The sequence below is a fragment of the Cyprinodon variegatus genome, unplaced genomic scaffold, assembly GCF_000732505.1.
Source record: "Cyprinodon variegatus isolate N-32 unplaced genomic scaffold, C_variegatus-1.0 Scaffold527, whole genome shotgun sequence".
Classification (NCBI taxonomy): Eukaryota; Metazoa; Chordata; class Actinopteri; order Cyprinodontiformes; family Cyprinodontidae; genus Cyprinodon; species Cyprinodon variegatus.
In genome coordinates this window covers 133,403-145,142 of record NW_015150980.1, presented here as the reverse complement: position 1 = coordinate 145,142, position 11,740 = coordinate 133,403, and the positions used below count along the sequence as shown (strand labels likewise).

General features: G+C 37.8%; 1 long non-coding RNA gene across 1 annotated transcript in view; it reads left to right on the top strand.

The window, feature by feature from the left end:
- Window positions 1-164: 164 nt before the first annotated feature.
- Window positions 165-11,740, top strand: part of LOC107095181 — a 140,681-nt gene continuing 129,105 nt past the window's right edge. Inside the window, exon 1 of the long non-coding RNA XR_001481723.1 lies at window positions 165-576. This is a non-coding gene — a long non-coding RNA (uncharacterized LOC107095181). The remainder of the gene's footprint in view (window positions 577-11,740) is intronic.

The window sequence follows — 11,740 nt, the reverse complement described above, 5'->3', positions numbered from 1 at the left end:
ATTTTTTTTTATTTTTTCTTAAAAGAAGCAAGAAATGAAGCTGAAGCTGGAACCGAGAGACTGTGAAGCGTGTCGGACTCTTGGATCCTTTTTCTACCCCCGCTTCCCTCTTTCTCTTTCTCTCTCCCTCCCTCCTTCCCTCTATCAGCTCCTGTGACAGAGTCCTTCACAGCCGTTTCTCTCGTCATCCCGTCAAAGCCGTCCCTCTCCGGTATTTTAAACTTTCCTTCACGGAATCGGATCCGCTTTCATTTTAACTTCTGCAAAATGAGTTTATAAGCAGCAGTGTTGGCTTGAACTTTCCGAGGGGGTACGCTTTGGTTTGGTCTGTTTTCCGGGGCGCACGGCGTGTTTTTTTGCGCTCTCTGCCACCATGGATAAACCGCGTCCTGCGGATCCGTCCTACTCCTTCTGTGGGGCAAAATGAGGCAAACGAAGCAGAGACGCAGGTTGAGAGAGTCTGGGAGGTCTGTGCGTAACTCCACTGAAATAATAGATGAAACAAACTCCTTGATCTGAGAAGAGAATGTGGAGACAAGATAAGGAGGATCTGGCACCAATATGAGAGACACGCATGTAAGTGAACTCTTCATTTTTATTTTTATTTATAAATCTGTCATAGAAAAAGGATGATATTGTGCGCTCTCTTTGGTTCTTGAGAGCGGCTGGAGGTCAACGCCGTTGTCTGAGATAAAAGCGGATCTATGTCTGTGTTTTTGTTTTCTGTTTATTTATTTTTGTTTAGTTTTTTTCGCACGGAGTTACCGAGATCTGAAGTTAAGATGATCAAACTTGAAGGTTTGCATGAACAATAGAAACCAAGATTATCTGTGGTGCAACATCCCTCAGCATGCATCATTCCTGCAGAGGACTGCGCGTAATGTATCAGCTACTCCGCACATTCACAGGTGGTTTAAGAGTTCCTGTCTTTGTAGAAAAAAACAAAAAACAAGACGTTAAATCTACATGAAAAGTGGGTTTTAGTAAGGTTTTGCGGATGAAACTGACAGAAATAACTAATAGGAAAATAACCCACCCCGAAAAAAAAAAATAAAAAATGAAAAAAAATCTATTAGTGGTGCATAATGCTCGCTTTTAAGTATTTCAATAAAACGTATTAAAATGGGCTCCAAAGCTGGGTGCGTTTGGGTTTCGTGCTCCACTCTGAGAGGGTGTGGCTGTTTCTCTATCCTTGATGCGCTGAAGGTTGGCTGCGCCTTCCCCCAATCAGGGTGGGCTTTAAAAACAAATCCAACCCTGCGTGTTTGTGTTGGGGGGTGCAGAAACATATATCTGTGTGAGTGTTTGTATTTGTGCGCGCGTTTATTCAATGAACCTTTATTAATCCACTTGTCCCTGTACAGGATTACAAGGGTCAGGACATTTTGGGACCTAGTTGTTGTTTATTTATTGATCTTATTTTTTTCTTCTTCTTTACGCCTTTCTGCTCCACAAGGGGCAGCATTTACACCCTTGAGCTGGAGACACTAGTGTTTTTTTTTTAATGCAACATTAGTTCGGGGGAGCTCTTGTTTTGTAACTCAGGTAGAATTTCTTACAGGCTAAAATATATTTCTCCTGTGTGATGGAATGTAGAGCCATGAGATGGTTGTGGCCATCTCATGGTCGGGGCCTGTGGCAAGACCCTCTTTTTGGCTCATCAAACATACTCTACATTTACAATGCCTAAAGCCCTTATAGGCTGATAAAACAAAGCACCCAACATAACTGCACAAAAAAGGATATCAACACAATTAAAAAAAAATGGACATGGACAGCAGGGTTTGGTTTAACATGGGGACTACATGCCACATGGGAATAGGATGAATAGGAGGTAGTATGATGCGTAAGGAGCTGTTGACACATGCCACCTATTTAAGTAGTATCAACATATTCTCATTATCAGTGCGTATGAAATCGTACGAAAAGTCATGCACACTATTTCGTACGTTTTGGACGTTTTTCCTCAAAAAACCACATCAGTGCGCATGCGCTGGCAGACAGAAAAAAAAGGCGGATCCGCGGACGGACGTAAAACTGGGAAAAACAGTGCAATCATCACTTATTCATGTCTCTAACTACGTTGCTTGCTGTTTTATATCTTAGGGTTAGGGTCAGGGTTAGGGCTAATTGTAATTTATATTCTAGATTCGTAAATGGTGCGTCAGATGCGCATACAACGAAAAAAACGTCCAAAACGTACGAAATTACGGTGCATAACTTTTCGTACGATTTCATAGGCACTCATAATGAGAATAGGTTGGTAGTATTGCTAATAATATGCTCCCTTTCAACTAAGTAACATTCACCTTTACCTGTAACCTCTGTCAGCGTGATTTTACACCCTTCCACAAAGTTTAGGGTGAAACAATGGTTTAAAGACCAAAACAGCAAATTTATTTGGTACTTAGAAAAAAATGTTAATGGAAACCCATCTATCATCTCCCTGTCAGTGTCACAGTGGGGCTTGCACCTCTCTCGAGCAGTCTTTGGGTGCAAAGCGGGGTACACCTTGGACACGTCGCCAGTCAATCACGGGGCAACACAAGGACACACCTTAATTTTCAATTTTTTCAATTTAGAGATGCCAAATAACCTAACGGTCATGCTTTTTGGATAGTGGGAGGAAGCCAGAGTACCTTTAAAGAACCCGTTCATGCACATGGAGATAAAAAAAATTCTATGTTGAAAGACCCTAGGAAAGGAATTGAAACCAGGACCTTCCTGCAAGGCAAAAGCGTTATGGAAACTCTACCTCACAATGTTTAACACCCAAAGTTATCCCGCTCCCAAGATCTTGGTGCATGATACCATAACAAGTACAAAGTTGAACAGTATATTGTTTAACAGCTGGGAAAAAAAGGTAAAATAGAATAACTCTTTAACTAATCAGTTGTGATAATTAGATTTTCCTTTAGCATCATTATGTAACTGAAGATGACTGCAACATTTTCTTATTGCGTGTTCTCTGTGCTACACAAAAGGTTTGACCTTATGTGCAAATAAGTAACACTACAAAAGTGAAGTGCATAACTGACAGAAATAATTCTTTTTAAGAGTTCTTTTGCCGCTTCCTGTTTGGATGCCAACCTGGGCATGTAGCCACATTTTCAGTCTGAGAAACCGGCACTACTGACGTGTGTTTAAGAAGCACAATTTTCAACAAAAAAAAAAAAAAATGATAGAAATGTTCACATCTAATATAGAATTTAGCAGATTCAAATGTTAAAAAAAAAGGCAGAAAGGCTCATAATGACAGAAACCTATTTATGAGAGGCTGGTGCTTCAGCACACTTTAAGTCCCCATTCCTCCAATTTAGCTTATCTCTCCTTTCTCATCTCCTCTCAGGGTCTCAGAGTTGAAATACATTTTCAATTCAGCGAGCTTTATTGCCATGACAGTGGAAAAAAATATAAGCGAAGCCTCTGCGTAGCTTTGCATGCTTTTGCGTTTGGCACTGTATCTGCCCTGTCGCGTTTTCACAGCTTTGCCTCCAATTGATTTATTCAGGTTGTCATCCTGCTTCAGAAGGCTGACGGTTTCATACCTGCTTGTCTTCCAAGGCTTTTACTCAATGTTTCTATTTCTATGTTCTATAGAGCTGTACTTTAGATACAAAAAAAATGCTTTTAAGCTAAGACCAATTTTCTGGCACATTAACAAAAATGGATAAGATTTCTTTCAATATGGACATTTAATTCTCTTTTTAAGTGACAGAAGCAAAATGTTTTGGGAAAATAGCCTATACACCAACACTGATAAAAGCTAAGAATACAAGTGGATTTATGATGGATGTTTGTGTCTGACTAATAAAATAAAACCAATTTTCCAAGATACAGAATTGGAGGATGGTGGGATTGTACTAACCCATCAAAGAACAAGACATTTGATAATAAGATACTTCCCTTCCTCACAGGTTAAAAAATGCAATATTCCTTAAGATGTGTTCTCTATAAAATACCAAACATATCTTCTTAATGTCCCATCAGATTTCAATAAATAATCCAAGTAGATGGTATTATGTGTAAAAGATTGGTAGGAAACATTTGTTGTGCACAAAAAAGGCAAAACCTATGAGTATTATTGTATGAATATAGAAACTGAGGTAGAGCCGCTCTAACTCAGGGAATGAAATGGGATGGGATTAGGTGGTCGAGGTTGTTGGGCTGGGTGATCATGCATGTGAGCATCACAGAAAAACATCTGCAAACACAACACTTAGCATGGATGAATGTCAAAAAATGTTTATAAATCTACATCTTTCTGTAAAGAGAACGTGTTCTATTTTGACACTGGCAATGTATTAATTAACTGATAATATAACCTCTGGAACCCACAAGGATCTTCATATCCTTTTTCCAAAGCAACAACTTACAAGTAAAGCTACACATATCTTGTAGATGAGCTGCTGTTTACAGCAATTGAGTTGTAAAAAGAGAGAGGTTTGTTTCTACCTTTTCCAATAGTAAAAAAATATGTCAGAAGAAGAACTTATGTCAAATGTTTTCTCATTCTCAAATATTCAATTCAATTTTCAGCTTGATTCAATTCAATTTATAATAATAAAAGTAATTGAACATCATTGATCTCAAAATGGAGAAATTCACTTCTGCATCTGAACCCATCCACTTGGGGAGCAGTGGGCTGCCAATGTGCGGTGCCTGGGGAGTAATAGAGGGTTAAGGGTCTTGCGCAGGGACCCAAAGCTTAGGCTGTTGGGATCGAACTGGATACTTGCATTCTTCTCTGCTCTAACCACGAGGCTACCACTTCCCCAATTCAAGAATCAGTTCAAATATCCTTTATTGATCCCAACTGGAAAATAAATGTATGAACACAAAGGATTTTTTTCAAAAGGTTGTTGTAGATATTGATGGCTACAGGCAGGAAGGATCTTCTGTATCTCTCTGTCTTATCTGGAGAAACAATTTACAGAAGACAATAATTTTGCCACCAAAGTCTCCAACAAGTTAGGAAAACTAGATTTGCCGCTAGTCACTTTTTTGAAGAAAAAAGCTGCTAAATACAGGCTTATTGTTGGCAAGAATGCAGAGGCAGCCTCACTGTTGGCTTTGATACTGCTTGACCATCAGGGGGCGGGGCCTATGCTGAAGCCAACTGCATGACAACACAAGTACGAAACTTTTAAAGAGATCCAAAAACTGCAGAAACAAAGCAATACTGAAACCCAGATTTAATTCTAGTGACTCACTGCCATCATAAATGTTGGGAGCCTTTTTGATATTGTAGACAAGATTTATGAAATTTATGAGTTTAAAAGAGAATTGGAGAATTCTCCTTACACTCTTTCAGTCTCATTATCTGCTGCCTGTTTGTCAAGTAGTCTTTGATGGAGAAAATTGTTGATGCCTCCACCTGAGTCTTCTGGTTCTGACAAATAAATCAGGCTCAATTGTGTTAAATGCACTGGAGAAATCAAAGAACATGATTCTCACAGTGCTGTCTGCCTTGTGTAAATTACAGTGGGTTTTTTGAAGCGGGTGTCTAATGCCATCTTTAGCTCCAATTCCACAATGATAAGCAAACTGCAGGGGGTCTTGATAGCTGCTTGTTTCCTTTCTCAGCTATCAGGGCCCCCCGCTGTTTGCCTGGAATCCAATATTATGAGCACATGCACAAAATATTTTAAGTAAAAAAAGGTAAACAGTTTTTTTAGCGATTCGCAACATTCTGGCTGTTTATCATAAACTGACAATTTTATTTTATCAGAAAAGTAAAATTCAGTCAATTTGTCCTTTAGGGATCGTACCTTATATTCACACTAATATACAGAGAACAACATTCTTATAAGTACAAGTAGCCACTGAGTAAGGAGTCATCAAAATTACTTATTTTCAGTGTTTCTAGTAAGGAAATGTATTGTGTAAATAATACTTAAAGGAATAATGCACAAATACTGTTTACAGAAAGTAATGTAAACTGTGCTAATTAGGCCTAAAGCATTTACAGTAAAATGTTTTGCCTTAACCCAAAATACAGAGCTATGTGTATCCCTGTTCTCTTACAATGTAAAGTAATTATGTATGACTAATTACATGAAAATGCTAATTAAGGCAGACTGCACTATGGGTAGTAGTGCTACCTTGCAGCAAGCTACCTTATAGCTGTGCCTGTATACATTTTTTTTTTTTTACTTTGCCCTGTAGCAAGAAGGTTCTGGGTTTGATTCCTTCCAGTTTTTCTGCATGGAGTTTGGATGTTCTCCATGTGCATGCATGGGTTCTCTCTGGGTACTCTGTCTTACACTGTGATAGACTGGCGACCTGTCCAGGGTGTACCGGACCTCCCTCCCAGCTGGAGATACACACCAGCACCCCTCACAACCCCAGCAGGGATAAACTTACGGAAAATCGATGAAAGGATGTGCGCCAATTAAGGCTCCTTTATAGTTCAAATACATAACTGAGTGGTATAACACCCTTACCTGTTGTTATGTGAGAATCAGATCATCAAACTACTGCTTGGTTTTGTTGTACAGTAGAAGGACATTTATGTTTACCCCAATACACTTATTAAGGTTTACAGGATATCCGAAACTAGAGGGTATAATATTATAGGACAAGCTTTCCACAGATGATGATGTTATGAGCCCAGAACTTAGGACCCAATATTCGAGGCGAGATAGACTGTGGGAAATAGTTCAGAACAGATATGCTCAGAGATCCAGGGGTCCTAACCCGGTAAGGGGTTCCGAGCAGAACAGGTACAGGCTGGTCCAGGATTCCAGGAACCTCACAGAGTTCAGGCAGAATGTTCAGATAGGAGCAGGCAAGCTCAGTAGTTGAAAGGCAGAACAAGGTAGGATATCAGGAAAACTACAGGAAAACTTTCAAATTTGAGCATGGCCAAGAAAAGGAAACTAAAACCCTCTCTCTACTGGCCACCAAGAACGTGAGCATGAAATAGGAAATCTATGATGATTTCAAACATTAACAGTGATCTGGCACTTATAGGTGGGCTGAGCTGTATATAAAGCAGCAGGAGCAGGTGGATAAGATGAGTTATAATTTGTAACCGGGCAGAGTTAAACAGGTGAGTGAAACGAGCAATTACGCCAGCTATCAGGGTAATGATCATGACCGAGGATGTGAAACGGAATTGCAACGATTGGTTATGAAAAGAGTGAGTGGTGGAAAACATGGGTAAGACTTCTATAACAGGAACAATGACATGCTTGTACATCATTTCAAAACAAAATGAAAAGGTCTTGCAAACTTAAAAATGAGACCCAAAAACCTATGCAAAGAACAAATGTGTCAATGAAGGAATGCTGCCGGAAATTAAGAGCAGTGGAGTAGAAAGAAAATACAAGTAAACACAAAAATAACTGCAAATACATAACTGATGCCCAAAGTACCCAAAAACACATGCAAATTAAAAATACTACAGGAAGAAAAAAACTGCAGGTTTAAAAAGGTTTCATATTGGATTAACAAATTGGATTGGATTGCATTAACATAATGCAAGTGCTTCAGACCAATCGGGGAAGACAGTCATCAACTCATATGGTACCAGACGCTTACGCTTCGTTCAGAGGCAGCAAAAGCAGCTAGTTTACATGCAAAGTTCATCAAGGCGCAACAAAAGGTCCTGCAGCGCGTTTTAAGCAGCAGGAGCAGCGCATCTGAGTGGCTGAAGCAGCGCCTCATAAGTTTCTGAGCATCTGATGCGTGCAATGCGCTTCAGAAGCCGCAGCTGCTGGAGTTGGAAAAATTGAACTTTTGCTGCTCGATGCACTACATCAACCAATCAGAGCAGCTGATCTGGGAGCTGGCAAGCAGACAGACAGAGCTGCTGATGCAGATCGCTATGATCACTCCCCTAAAACAGTTTATTAACCCCTAAATTAACCTAAAATGTCGAAACCTTCAGATAAAATATGTTCGATTTATTATTCTGGTGCCTGCAGTTTGGATTACGTACATAAAAAATGCCTTCCAGCTGCTGCAAACAGTAGTGGAAAACTGTAAAAAGGCTCCGCCAGCAAAATAATATTTGAAATCAGGATCATAGTCTTGATGAACTGACTAACTGCACAGATGAAGTTTTCAGGTGGACTTTCTCACTTAAAAACATATTAAAACTACTTTTCCCCGACTGAAAATATAGCTGCCATTGAAAGGGATAGGGTAGCTATGCCCAACGCGCATCAGACCCACTTTTCAACCGCACAGCTAGAGCAGCAAAGATGCTTCTGCTGGCGTCAGAACTAACTAAAGTTGTACAAGCATCAATAATTGAAGCAGCATGCGCATTTTTGGTGCTTCTGCTGCTTGCGGTGTGAACGTAGCATTGGTAAAGGCATTAAATGAATGCTAAGAGAGTTTAAGTGTTTAAAAAAAAGAAATCTTACCTTTTTCAATCTTTGATCCACACAGTATGTCCTCTGGATGACATTTCATTTTTTTTCCCTTTACACATTTTTGTGCTTGTGTGTTAGTATCATTTATGTTTTTTTGCAGTGGGCTTGGTGCATGTTTACACTTTGCCTCCCTTTATTTTTTTTTGTGATTGCTGCTTTTCTTAACTTGCAGCTGGTTTCGCTACATGTATCACGTTTCCTTGTTTGTTAATCTTAGTTATGTGTTTGTTAGTTTTATGTATGTGTTTGCCTGTGTAAATTTTTAATTTTCTAATCTAATATTTGAGTTTGCCAGTCTACTTATTTAGCCTGCAGTACCTTTTGAATTTGCTATGAAATCATGTATTTAGATGAATTTTGAACCCCCTTGTCACCGTGAAGACTTGACTGATCTTGAGAAGGTTTGTACATCTTAAAACAGGTGCAAATGTGTTTATACGTGCAAAGCAGTTAAAAGACAGATCAAAGTGATTTATGTTTAAAATCCAGCTGACAGCAAGTGCAAACAATTTTCTATGTGTTTGCCTTCATCAATATGCAGATTATATTCTAATAACTAAGCCACACAAATTCATGGATGAAGGATCCAAAAATGTAAATATTTACCACATGGAAAACACATTTTTAAATCTAAAGCTCAAATGCAACTGCAGTTTTTGCACCCTTTTTTGTACTGCATTCAAAAATATTTGCTGTCGTTGTTGCCACAAATTAGCCATTCAGACAATATCAGAGGATGGGATACTGTGTGTGCATCTACACATATTTAAACTAAAAAATAAGAATAGTGGAATAATATTAAAGATAAATACACAGGTCAGCACACAATAATACTGCAGGATGGCAGGCAATAGTTATATAATGTAATTAAACAAAAATGAAGGAAAAAAACTTAAATATTTTAGTATGTCTATAAAACAATAGCATACTAAATGTGCCTGCAAAGAAGGGGTGAAAGTGAACATCACTTTGCAATGAGGAGTTTTTTCTTCTTTGATTTCATAGTACATAACTGTGCAAAAAGCACAATCTTTGCAGATCATCCACCACACGCCCAGTTATTTAACGCAGCGGTCCCCAACCACCGGGCCGCACAGAAGAAAATAAAAATAATAATAAAAAAAAAATATATATATATATATATTGGGGCTGGGGTGTATAAGTACGATCAAGTAAAATACAGTCCACCCCCTGGTCCGTGAAAATATTGTCTAACTTAAAGCGGTCCGTGGTACAAAAAAGGTTGGGGACCGCTGATTTAACGTACTGAAAGAAAAAATACATGTGCAGTTTAGCATCTCTTATTTGGAATCTTTGAAGATCCATCCGTTGCTTTTGGAGGTTTTTTTTCTATATTTGCCCCAAAGTAATCATCTCACTCAAAAGACAAGTTTTCGTTCCCCCTTAACGATCCCTCGTTCCACATATCTTAAGATAAGAAATAAGATATGTTATAGGTCAACTAAAGCCTATTGTGTAAACAGGATTAAGATGTTAAATAGTATATGAAAAATGTAGAGGGTGAGGCAATTCACTGATCCAAATCGATACATTGATTAAATGATTGACGAATCATCGTCAATGCAAAATGAAACATCAGCTCCAATTGTCATCTTTAAAATGTTCCTTTATTTTGGGTGTGAGACTACAGTGAACATAGGATGTAATAATATGATAATTTTCTTCCTAGTTAGAAGATGATGATTTTGATTTAAATGATTTATGTCAGTAAAACACTAAAATGGTCAAATCATATCTGGTTTTTAAAAACATTTTTTAAATGTTAGTATACATTTTTATGTTAGATGGTTAGATATTTTTTCATCATATCTATTGCAGAGTTGTTAATTGAATCCAAAGCACAGTTTGCTCTCGGGTTTATGTTTTTTGCATATTTTTGAAATGGTTGTAATTCCCAAACACTATCATGATACAATGTTTTACCGCTTATACCGATTGTTTGGATGACAATACCATGATCGCCAATATTACAAAGTCTTTCCTGAAGTTAATCTATTGTTAATTGAATCCGATAGATTAACTTTCAAAAATATGCAAAAAACATAAACCTGAGAGCAGACTGTGCTTTTCTGTCAGATATTACTGTGTTGTTCTCCTTGATGTTTTATGAATTTATCTTGTAGAAAATCTATCTAATCTAATGTGAGGCATGCTAAGAAAAAAGTTACATTGCTGTATTCTGTTTCATACATGAATACGAACCAAAGCTCATCCTCCACAAGATCAGAGACATTTGTTAATTCTTATATGCAAAATATTTTGGAGTTCTTAACTTGTTTTTGACTTATTGTCTTTCCAGCAAATACTTTGGTAATCTTCTGTAACTTTTTTATTCCACCATGCAGTAAAAGGTTCAGATCTCCTACTGCATAATTTAAGCTGAAAGAACAAAAGAGCAGATTTATCAGTCATCATACATTAGCTGGGTCTTATTTGAACATAGGACTCAGTCCAATGCCTTGGAGGAATTTATTACATTTGTAAAATCATAGCAATGTAGAAAGAGGGCTCTGCAAAGTTGGGCCTTTTTTTTTTCATTTAATTATTTCTAAGACAGTAAAAGTTTCAATTTGTGGAATGAGGATATGCCTTTTTTATTCGGATTTCTCACAGAGAAATCTCTTAAGTAATAAAAACACAATAATTTTAAATTGGCCTCAAAATCATTTATTGGTGCATATCCAGTTGGTTTACAATTCATTTGAGCCTGTTTAGATATTTCTAAAAACTCTTTTGGTGGATGTGCTTTTACAGAAACTAAAAGCGAGAAAACGACTATGAAATTGTTGTTCTTGGCCTTTATTCCTAACCAATGGGAACTTGCATGTAGGACATTATTAGATTGAATTTTTGATATCTAAGATAATAAGCCCAGATAAAGATCCCTTGTCATCATTGTTAACTGATGTTTTGATGTTGGGGAAATTAAGGTGATCTAATTGTGGAATTAGGGATCCTCTTCCACAGAAATGGTGCCACCAAAATGTTAAGTAACACTACATGTTTCCTAATATAATGAAAATAAGAGTGATTAAATACTTATCATTTAACTCAAACAGTGGGCCTGATCTAAAGCAAAACTATTTTTTGTTTGTATCTGCGCTTAAATCTTTTACTAAATATGGAGTTACAGTAATTACACCTTGGCAGAGATGGGAAGTAACGAAGTACAAATACCGTATTTTCACGACTATAAGGCGCACTTAAACGTCTTTTTTTTTCCTCAAAATGTGCGGTGCGCCCTATGTGTGTTGTAACTGCGACTTTTGAGACCACCTCATTGAGGAGATGATAAAAGAGTGGCTGAATGTAAGGAGACCAGGTGTTTTTTTTCC